Source organism: Chaetodon trifascialis, chromosome 2, assembly GCF_039877785.1.
Source record: "Chaetodon trifascialis isolate fChaTrf1 chromosome 2, fChaTrf1.hap1, whole genome shotgun sequence".
In the NCBI taxonomy this organism is placed as follows: Eukaryota; Metazoa; Chordata; class Actinopteri; order Chaetodontiformes; family Chaetodontidae; genus Chaetodon; species Chaetodon trifascialis.
In genome coordinates this window covers 29,814,161-29,826,478 of record NC_092057.1, presented here as the reverse complement: position 1 = coordinate 29,826,478, position 12,318 = coordinate 29,814,161, and positions in this window count along the sequence as shown.

The following is a 12,318-nucleotide window of genomic DNA, read 5'->3' as shown; positions in this document are numbered from 1 at the left end:
CCAGAGACGTGGGTTTGCATGGTTAGAAGAAGAAATGGCAAAAAAGTATGGACTGGAGGCCAAAGAATTCACAAAGTCTACTCCAATTAGCAGTGCACCACCATGGCTTGTCCCTGATGCTAAGGTTGACATGAATGTTCTAGAAAAGAAAAGAGAATGGCTTTTGGGTGAAGTGGGAGTCAAAACAAGTGTATACCTGAGAAACACCTACTACAGATATCTCAGAATATATACAGATGGTTCTAAGGACAAGCGGGAACGTGTGGGAATTGGTGTGGACATATCGAAATTCAAAATATGCATATCAAAACGACTGTCAGACCAGTTATCTGTATATACAGCAGAAATAGTGGCAATAATTATTAGCTTACAGTGGGTGGAGGAGGTCAGTATCCAATCAACAAACTCTACAAGAGAAGATTTAGTTATTGAGATTCAGCATAGTCAGGAGGGCACTCCTTACTTATTTAGGTAATACAAGGCTGGCAGGCAGAATATAAGTTGTTTGTTTCTTTGTTTTTTTCACGGTATTATTTAAACATCCACGTTTAGGCAGAATACGTAATTGACGTGATGTTACACACTCTTGTACAGTAGGTGGCGGTATGAACCTTTCAGCTGTTTGCGATCCACCAAAAATCCCAGAGAAGATGAAGAAGAAGAAGACGAAGAAGAAGAATTTTATAGAAGGAAGAAGGACCTTAATTCTTATTAAGAGACACTGACTTTGGATTTGCAGACACTGGGATTTGTTTATAGTGGGATGAGGTATTGTGGGGAACATTTTGTATGAATATTGACCAATGGTCTGGATAGGTCCAGAGCTTGAATTGTTCTTGCAGACTAAGACAGAATGACAGTGAGAGAGACCGATGGTTACAACAGCATGGAGTTAAGTGAGGAAGAGGATAGGAGGGAGCGGGGATGGGAAGAGGTGGTGAGAGGGAGATGAGGCACAAGTAGTCTTAAGAGAGGGGGAAATTATACATCTGCAGGGGAAGAAAAAGTCAGGAGAGGGACCTGAGGGCAGGATTGCTTAATGTAGCAGTAAAGTTTGAGGGAGAAGGAGGTGCAGGAGGGTGTTTGAGGAAATGGAAACTTGGATACAATAGGATGCAATACAGAACTAGAGGTGGAGAAGATAAAAAAGCTGACTCGCACTGGGAAAGTCAAATATCCAGAATTGTAAGGGTTGGGAAGCAGAGGCTCAATGGTTCCAAGGGGGTCATCTCTAGGATTCCCCTAAGTGTTAGCAAGGAGCTGGTGGAAAACTTGGAGATGAGAAATAACTTAGTGAGGAGTTTGAGTAAAACTGTCATAATAGAATCTGAGGAGAAGGTAAAAAAGAAGACGTGTTGGGTGTGGTGAGGTACATGAATTTGGAAAATGTGGAGAGGGAGTGAGACTAAAGTGCTATAATTGTGGAGGTGATCACAGTGTAGCTTCTTCTCAAAAAAGACGTGGATGTGTGACATATAAGGGTGAAAGAAAAGGTATCACATGCTGAGGCAGTTCCATTGGCAGCAAAGAAAAGAGAATAAGGAGAGAAGTCATAAAGAGCAAGTTGCAGCAAAAAAACAGCAAGATAAGAATGTTTGGATAGAGAAGAAGAAATGCACTGAGAAAAATGATTGTGGGAGGATATGAACAATAAAATGTTTGTTTTTCTCTCTACAAAGAACAATTTTGTCCTGGATTTAATCTGCGTAGTTTAAAGGACAAGACATTGTGTTTTATAGATATGGCCTGAATTGTACAGGAGGAACTTTTATTTTATAAAACATATCTTGAGTAGGTGATGGTCAATATGTGTTGATGTGACGCATATGTATAAAACCGTGTGTGTACTACATTAACTCTCTTCCCCTTTTAGTTTCCAACAGTGACTGTTAAGCAGTTTATTCCTCTGTATTATTAGCTTATATCAATGTAACTAGGTATGCACGAGTCTCCGTGCAATTCCACTCTGACAACAATAACGTCAAGTTAAAAACATGCCGGTCAACAAGTCTGGTCACAGTATCTTTGCTTGCAGGCGCTAAGTTAATGTTAGCTTAGCTGCAAGCTATCATGAGCGGTGTTGACCAGGTGAGGTGATTTGGTTAGGTTAGGTGGTCATTTGGTTCAATGGAATGCGCTTTAATTTGAGAATCCAACTTTTTCTTGAATACGTGACTTACATATGTGAGTTGCAAGTATTATCTTCATCCTTGGTTGAAATCAATAGCATGATTGTCTAATCGTGCAGTCCTGTTGCACCATATTTTCATATGCAAATTATGTTTGAGAGCCTTTATTTATGGCCCAAGTGTTAGGATCCACTAACCTGTCTGTTCCTATTGTTCTCTGTTTCCCTTTTCCCTAGTGTTATGTGTCTGTCTGTCTGTCTGTTCCCCTGTCTGTCTCAGCTGGGTGTTTCCCTGCACCCAGCTGGCTCGGCTTCTCCAGCAGTGCACCTGGAGCGCATGAGCCTGATTAGGGCTCAGTATCTAAGCCTACATTTACACGTAGCAGGGTATTTTGGAAAATGGATATTTTGGCCCCTCCGTTTTCAAAAATAACATCGTGCACACAACATCGTATTCAAAAATGTTGTCGTTTACATGAACCCGGATAAATATGCCGTCAAGCGCATCATAACTATGCCAAACCTATGGGCACGAGTGTAAACATAGGACGCTCGCATGACGTTAAGTATTTTCAGTTGTATGCTGTGACGTTTTGGAATCTAAAACTGTGTTTAACCCTGTTTACATGCCAACACATAACCGGCATTTTCACAAATCTCCACTTTGGCTGGAGTTTTAAAAAATTATTTTCAAAAAACTCGTAAACGTAGCCCGAGGAAGACGCTCAACTTGGTTTGTCGTTGGATTATCTTGATCTTTCCCATGAGTTTCCAGAGCCCATGCCTAGTGAGTATCTTCAGTCGATTGCCATTTGCTGTCTCAGTATTTGTGCACTTTATGATGTGTTTTTTTCTTTTGCCCTCATGTGCTTCTGTCTTTTTTCAGTGAATAGCAGCCACATCTATGGAATCAGTTTTGTTTGATTATTTTGACACAAATCTGATTCCATACACATCCAGCCTTTACTCAGCCTCAACCTCCAACGTGGAGTTTTGTTTGTTCCACCCGTTCGAGTGCGCTGTTGGTTAGTTTGGGTTGTTTAGTTTCCTTTTTTACTCTTATCTCAGGTCTGTATATTGAGTCCAACTATTTCCAAATTAAGGCCTATAGCCAAACACCAAGGGTTTCGAAAGAAACATGTCTGTTCATGAGTGAGTTGACTCATGGGTATTGCTCAAATTATTGCCCAGTTGTCGAGTGGAGCCTAGGGATGTCCATATATCTGTGTTATGAAATATTGGCTCCAAACTTTTATCCAGCATTTGTTGTGGATTGTCATGAGTTTTTGTGAACACATGATATACAGACAATAAACCTTTCAATTTTGGTGACCTTTCCATGAAAGAATTTTCTTTTATCTCATACACAAAAAGCTCAAAATCTGTGGGGCAGATATTGAGTCCTGCTAATTTTAATTATTTCATGACCAAAATGTTAGCGTTATACAAAAGGTATTGTAATACTTGATTGCTGTTATATTTCACTGTGAAATATTGTGCTCGATTTAATTAAAATTAAGGCAATATTTGCATGAGATTATTGTGCAGATCAAGCAAAACTGGTATTTGTATAAACTACTTAATTATTTGTATGTAAAAAGTACATTTTCAATTTAAGTAAGCCTGATTTTGGCTGTAAAATAACTTATTTTTTCAAGTAAAATTCATATGATTTTAAGTTGACTTTACATGGAGACACTAAGTTGATTTTGCTTGGAAAAATTAAGCTGACTAAACTTGGAAAATGTATTTCTTACTGAGAAACATTGAGTATTTCATACAAAGTCCAGCCTTGTGTGAACTATATAATAATCTTGTGCAAAAAAGTGCTTTCATTTTTTTAAGTAGATTAAGCGGGTTATTTTTCTCAGTGTGGTCATCTTGAGAGCAGGAGAGATAAATGCTACATATAAAATCAAATGTAAAACTGAGAGGATTCATGTTAGTGAAAGCTGCAGAGCACCATTTGGATATGAAAGGATAAAATGGGAAGACGTGAACGATGAACTCAGGCTGCAGTCAAGTAAAGAGACAGCATGTGCCAATAATTTGAATTCATCCATGGAATGCAAGAAGTCTGATTGCTAAATGGTCAAGATTTCTTGCAGTGTTTGCTAAGAAGGAGAGGAAAAAAAAAAACACATGGTGTGTACTGAAGAGTCTCAGTTAAAATCTAATGTGGATGTTGTTTTATATGGATATGTGGCAGTGAGGTGGGATAGGAGAGAGGGGGGAGGAAGTGGATCTATCACATTTGTAAAGCAAGGCATTTCCATCCATCCATCCATTGTCTTCCGCTTATCCGGGGCCGGGTTGCGGGGGGCAAGGCATTTCCTACAGAATAATAGGTACAGAAAGTGAACAAGAGTATGTGGTAGGGAAAGCATGGGCTGAAATAAAGGCATTCTGATTCTGATTCTGATTCTGATTCTGATTCTGATTCTGATTCTGATTCTGATTCTGAATGAAAGAGTTGGTGATTGTGAATTATTATAGTCCATGCAGAAGACTGCAGTTAAGCAGTGGTGAGGAAACAGATGGGCAGAATAGCAGTAACATTGTTTGGTGGGGTGATTTTAATGGACACAACACTTTATTGAGGAGTGAAAGAACAGACACTAATGGGCAGGTAATAAAAGAGCTAAATGAGAAGAATGTTGTGTGCTTAATTGGTGGCACATCATGGCAGTAACGCAAGAATTGATGCAAATACAAGGAAATAATCTGTGCTTGAACTTAGGTTTTTATCAAGCACCATTGCATCAGTCTGTGTGGGCGGTAAATCAAGAAGGAACAAGGGAGTGATCATTACCCAGCCTGCTGCAAGATAAGCATAGCAACCTTGATGACCATAGAAAACTCAGGTGGGAAAGGGATCCTTGAGAAAGCCAGGTGGGAGCAATTTCTGGAAGAAAGTGATAGATATCTAAACCAGGTTAGCAATGAAATGCAAATGGAAAGGCATAATATGGGCTGCATTGGAATCCATTTGTTAAAGTAAAGGCAGGATAAAGAAGAAAGTAGTTCCATGGTGGGATGATAAGTGTAACAAGTCACTAAGAAACAGGAATAAGGCAATAAGACTAATGAGAACTCAAAAGGAAACACTTGAGAAAATACTGTGATTCAGTTGTGTTATGGTGCATAGTTCCAGTAATTCTGAAGAAGGAAGAAGAGGCAGAGAAAACAAAATATAAAGAAATTGAGGCTTTTGGTAGAAAAGATAATATAGGTGGTGAGCAAAATGTCCCTTTCAACATGGTAGAATTAAGAAAGGCACAAGAAAAAGCAGGAAAGGCTGCACCTGGCAAAGATAAAATATGTTATAGCATGTTCAAACATCTAAGTGGAGGAAGTGTGGAGAAATGATTGCTGCTGTGTGTGGCATAAGGGAAGAATACCAGGGAGCTGGAAAGAGGGAAACCTGGAAAAGATGCCATCAGGCCTGGAAACTACAGAGCAATTGCCTTATGATAAATGAGAAGCTAATGTATATTTTGGAAAGCAGTGGAGTACATGTCAAAGCAGATTGAGGAAAGGAAGGAGTACAATGGATCCAGTGGTGTGCATAGACGATGAAATAAAAAAAGCACGAGCAAATAAAGAATTAATGGGAATTGGAGGGAAAAAATTCAGTTGGGTTAGAGACGAAGAGAAGAGAAGAGACGTACTTTATTGATCACTCCCCACAACCACAGGAGCGGTGGGCTGCCAGCTGACAGTGGCGCCCAGGGACCCAGTTCCTTCCTGTCCCCATTGGTCAAGTGGTGATCTTCTTGCATGTTTTTAGTGGGGGTTTTTATGGAGGATACCCTAGGTGAACACAGGGAGAACATGCAAACTCCACACAGAGCAGCAGGCACCGAAGGCATGGTGGAAGACACACCCCCAGTGCCCACAGCACCCCAGGTGGGAATCAAACCCGGGATTTCTTAGATGGAAGAACTATTCAGGTTAAGATAGGGTCAGAGCTATCGAGCCTATGTCTTGTAGAAAATGATATACCTCAGAGGAGTGTAGTTAGTCCAACATTATTTTCCATTATGATAAATGATAGGCTGCACGGTGGCGCAGCAGGTAGTGCGTGTGCCTCACAGCAAGAAGGTCGCAGGTTCAATTCCCAGGTCGGGCCTTTCTGTGTGAAGTTTGCATGTTCTTCCCGTGCATGCGTGGGTTCTCTTCGGGCACTCCAGCTTCCTCTCACAGACCAAAAACATGCTCATTAGGTTGACTCTAAATTGCCCCTAGGTGTGAGTGTGAATGGTGTGTGTTTGTGCCCTGCGATCGGCTGGTGCCCGTTCCAGGGTGTACCCCGCCTCTAGCCCGTTGACAGCCGACAGGCTCCGGCCCCCCCCGCGACCCCAAAAGGGATAAGCGGCATAGAAAATGGATGGATGATAAATGATATATTTGTAAATGTAAATATGGGGAGGTCGCTGTTTGCAGACAACGGGCTTTGTGGAAAAGATGAGAAATGTTGAACACAGTTAAGAAAATGCAATATGGGATTAATCAATAGAAAAATGGGTAACACAATGGGCATTTCAATTTTCTGGGGAAAAAGCAAAAGCTGTGTTTGTCACAAGAGAGAAACTCAGGGAATGTAGTTTGAAATTGAACAGGGATAACTTAGAGAGAGCTGAGAGTTTTCATTTTTTGGGAGTGTTTTGATCAGAGATTAACATGGAGAGAGCATATTACATATATAGTTCATAAATGTGATTAAAAAATAAAAAAAAAGTGATGAATGTCCTGAGATTTCTGGCAGGAATAGAGTTTGGAGCAGATTTTGTCCGACATATATGCAGCCTTAATACTCCAAGTTGAAGATGACATGCTGTTGTGGTTACTTCAGAAGCAACTGATGGCCAATTATTGGATTGATGTAAGGGCCCATGAAAAAATGTTACATTTATGTGTCTCATTTCCCAACACTCAGGTGAGCTGGGAACGAGACAGCAGACAAACTGGCAAAAGAAGCAGTCAAAAAAGGAATGATTGAAGTCAATATTAAATGATCAAAATTAGAGGGGAAAGGCATAGTGTGGAAAAAGCAAATGCAAGAGTGACAATAGTATTAGGATAATGCCATAAAAGGGAGGCCTTTACATTCAATGCAAAATGAAGTGGAATTAAGGAATGGAACTCAGCAGAGCCAGTAAATAATAATAAACAGGCTGAGAATTGGGGACAGCAGCCTTAACAATACATTTTTAATCACAGGAAAACATCCAGCAGGTCTTTGCAATCAGTGTCATGAGGCTGAGACAGTTCAGCATATCCTCACACCATGCAGCAAATTTACAAGACTAACAAGAAATGCAACACTTATGGAAAATAGGACGGAGAGAGGACAATGTTAAAAGTATATTAGAATCTGGGCATAGTGTAAAAGGAAAGAAGTGTTGATTCAGTTTTCTAAGGACAACTGGACAGGAGAGAGGTTCCAGTGACGCTGTGGCGTTTCCCTCAGATGATGATGAGAGTAAAACCTGAGGGTGGTAGTAATGCAATATCATGGATGCAAACTGCAAGAAGAAGAAGAAGGACAGCCCAGAGGAGAGAAAGGATCGAGACGAGCGAATTGTTTAGAGCGAACGGCGGGTTGGAAATCACACTGTACCGTGAGTGTAGCAATGGGTGATAGTTCAGATGGAGAGACATGGGCTTCTGAGATGGAGTATAGCCAAATGAAATATGCAAGAAAACAGTCTTGGTCTGAAGCAAGTAGCAGAGGAGAGAATAGTCCAAATCGCAACACCAAGAAGATCAGAGCTACAGTTAACAAAGACGAGAACAGAGATGATGATAAACAAGGGAATGGTAAGTTATTATTACACTCAGTAATGATAAAGGCCACTTTCACCCAGTTCAGGTAACGAAAGCAATTGAAAAGGCAATTGGAAAAATAAAATATGCAAAATTGCTGAGTAATAGAAGAATCCTTATTTCTGCAATAAACAAAACACAACATGAAAAGATACTTAAGATGAGCAGCCTGGATGGCGAAAAGATTAAGGTACATATACCAGGAATAACAGCAAAGTTGAGAGGAGTTATTACAAATGTGCCATTGGAAATGTCCATGGAAGAAGTGAAGAGAGAGATACAAGGTGGAAAGGTTATAGAGGCCAAAAGACTTCAAACTAATAAAGGTGGTGTCAAATCTGATACTTTGTCAGTATTATTGTTGTTTGAGAAAATACTACCAACTGAGGTGAGAATGGGCTGGATTAACTATAAGGTGAGAGAGTACATCCCACAGCCTTTAAGATGTTTTAAATGCCAAAGAATGGGACACACAGTACAGCAATGTAAATGGAGGCAAAGGCAAAATGTGGAGGGGAGCATGATTATGGCAAATGTAGTTAGGATGCTAAGCTGAAATGTTGCAACTGTGGAGGTTAGCATAGTGCTGCATATGCTGGCTGTGTGGTACAGAAACAAGTCAAAGAAGTACAGAGATATAAGATTGGGAATAAGGTGTCATATGCAGAGGCAGTAAAGAGTGTTGCAACCATTGAAAAGAAGCAGAGTAGGACTAATGAAAACATGTATGACAGCGAGACGCAATAGGCGTCTGAAGGCCTGCCCCAGAGAACAAACATAAGGAGATTCCAACCAGAAAGGCCAGTACCTCCATAGCGAACATGTAACCAAAAATGCAATGTTGAGGAGAACACCTTAATTGTAGAAAAGAAGAGCTTTGTAGCTTTTGTGTGTAAAGTTGTTAATGTAGCTACAAGACAAGAAAGGAAAAGCGACAGAATTAAGACAGTAGTGGAAGCTGCTGAGGAGTTTCTAGGAATTAAAGACTTGTGGGCTGAAGATATACATAGGATGTTGAGTATAAATAATGACGGTGGGTCACAGAGTGTTGTTTAACCTTATAATGGTATTCCATCTCTTACAATGGAATGCTAGAAGCCTAATTGCAAATGGTCAGGAATTCAAAAAGTTTATAGCAGAATCCAAAAGTAAACCTGATATTGTTTGTGTTCAAGAAACTTGGCTTAGGCCTCACCTTGATTTTATTTTACCTGGTTATCAATCCGTGAGGTATGATAGAAGTGAAAATCAGGGTGGAGGGTGTGCAACTTTTATTAGGCATGGGATAGCATTTAGAAGGATAAAAACCACATCAGAAATGGAATGTGTAGTTACAGAAATATGTAAAACAGATGGGAACATAATAATAGTTAACTTATACAATCCTTGTAAACCATTAAGACTAGAATCCTTAGAGAAGATAGTAAATAGACAAGGAAATAGAAGAGAAATATGGTGTGGGGACTTTAATGCACACAGTAGCCTTTGGGGTAGTAAACATAATGACAATAATGGTGAGGTGGTGGAAGAATTGATAGACATGACGCAGTTAGTTTGTCTAAATAATGGAAATGGCACAAGGATTGACATATGCTCTAATACATTGTCAAGTATTGATCTTACTCTAATTTCTAATAATTTGGCAAGTTCTTGTGAGTGGAGTGTTAAACACAGTTCAAGTATTGGAAGCGACCATTTTCCAATTACATGCTCTATAAATGTCAAGATAAATATGCAAGAAAGGCCTAGTCATAAGAAGTGGAGTTTTGAAAAAGCAGATTGGGGAAAGTTTACAGAACTATGTAGAGAGTCAGTAAAATTGATTTCAGGTGAGGGTAATATTGAGGAATGTGCATCTGAAATTTCAAATTTAATACAAAATGCTGCATTAAATAGTATACCAATGAAGACTTTGGGGGAGAGAAGAAAACAGTTCCGTGGTGGAATGCTGAATGTACTCAAGCTATAAAAGAACGAAATAGTGCACTGAGAATGTTGAGAAATAACTTGAATCAAGAAAATATACTCAATTATCAGAGGAAAAAGGCTTTAGCTCGTAGAGTAATTAAAAATTATAAACGAAAGTTCAAATCGGAGCTGTTTGGTCAATGTTAAAAAGAATGAATGGGAAAAAAGTATTTGTTAAAATACCTGTATTAGAGGGAGATGGAGTACTGGCAATAACAGACAAGGAAAAGGCAAACATATTAGGTAAGAATTTTGCTAGTGTCCACAGTGGTAACCATCTGGATGACCTTCATAGAAAAAGGAAAGAGGAGATTCTAAATGAAAATAGGGATGTATATAGAAAGAAAGATAATGAGGAAAGTGCTATGGATTCAGAAATAACCATGAATGAATTAGTAACAGCATTAAATGGAACTGGTTATACTGCAACAGGAGAGGGTCAGCTGAGTTATGCTATGTTCAGAAAAGTACCTGAAGAAGTATTAAAGATAGTTTTGCAGTTATTTAATAAGATATGGGAAGAAGGGAAAATGCCAAAAAGCTGGAAGAGTGCCGTAATACTGCCTTTTAACAAACCTGGTAAAGACCCAAACAATGTTGGTAGCTACAGACCCACAGCATTAACCTCTCATGTATGTAAATGGATGGAAAAGATATTAGTCAGAGGACTTAATTACTTTTTAGATTTGCATCATACCAAAGTGGATTTCGGAAAGGACGTTCAACAATGGATGCTGTGGTAAAAGTAAGTAATGAGATAGAGAAAACATTTAAAATGAAAGAACTAATGACTATTGTATTTTTTGATATTGAAAAAGCTTATGATTCTATGTGGAGAGAAGGGCTGTTAATTCAACTGAACAGGATGGGAATTAGAGGAAGATTCTATAACTGGGTATTAGATTTCTTATCTGATCAAAGATTCAGAGTTAAGGTAGGTTCAGAGTTGTCTGATGAATTTGAAATTATTAATGGAATACCACAAGGCAGTGTAATTAGTCCAGTATTATTTAATGTTATGATTAATGATATTTTTATGAATCTGGACAGAAGGATCGGGTCAGCTCTTTATGCGGACGATGGGGCTGTCTGGGCAAGGGGACGAGATATCTCGAGAGTTATGGGTAAAATTAAGGAAGCAATAAATAAAACGGAACAGTGGTCATATGATTGGGGATTCAAACTTTCTACAAGCAAATCCTGTTACATGCTCCTCCCTCACAAGGAAGAAAGGGATAAATAAACAGGGTCTGAAGCTATGTGGACAAGACATGAAGAAAGTAGATACATTTAAATATCTGGGCATTTGGTTAGAACAGAAGGGCCTATGGAAGACACAGGTGGAGAGGGTGGAAATGAAATGTAAACAAGTTGTTAATTTAATGAGAGCAATAGTGGGGCAAGAGTGGGGAGCAGACAAACAGGCATTGATGTACATTTATAGGGCTTTGATGAGATCAATAATAGATTATGGTTGTTTTGTTTATGGTGCAGCTGCAAAAACATACTTAGATAAGATTGATAGAGTAGTAAATAAAGCACTTAGGATATGCACTGGGGCAATGAGGTCAACACCAATCAAGGCACTACAGGTAGAAGTAGGAGAAGTTCCATTAGATCTAAGAAGAGATAAACTTACACTTACATATTGGAGCTGCCTACGTGGGTGTGGTAATGAAAACGCTACCAAGTGTGTAATTCAGGAATGTTGGGAATATAATACATTTCAAGGTAATGGATTTGGGTGGATAACAAAGGCTAAATCACAGGAATATAGATTGGAGAACGTTCGTTTCTATTAGTAATGCCCCCCCCCCCCCCCCCCCCCCCGCTACTCCTGAGACCTAGAATAGATTTAAGTATAATAGAATATAAGAAAGAATGGGAAGAGAGTGGGATAGGATATCTAGCAAGTCATTATATTAAACACAAATATTATAATTATTTAGATATATATACAGATGGATCCAAGGATGAAAATGATAGAGTAGGCACAGGAATATATATACCCTTAATGAATATTAATATTGTAAATAGGATACCTGATAAGATGTCGGTCTATACAGCAGAAATGATGGCAATCATCATGGGACTACAGTGGGTAGAGGAAGTAAGACCTGACAGAGTAGTGTGTTGTGTAGATTCAATGGCTGTCCTTTTAAGTTTCCAATCTACATTGGGACACAGGGAAGATTTAATGCTGGAAATTCAGCAAACTTTATTCAGACTTCAAAGGATTGGGGTGGAAGTACAATTTTGTTGGGCACCTGCCCATGTTGGAATAAAAGCAAATAAAATAGCCAAAAAAGCAACCAGAATGCCAAATATTATAGATATACCCTTTGGTAAAGGAGAAGGTAAGGCAATACTCAAAAAAGAAATAATGACAAAAT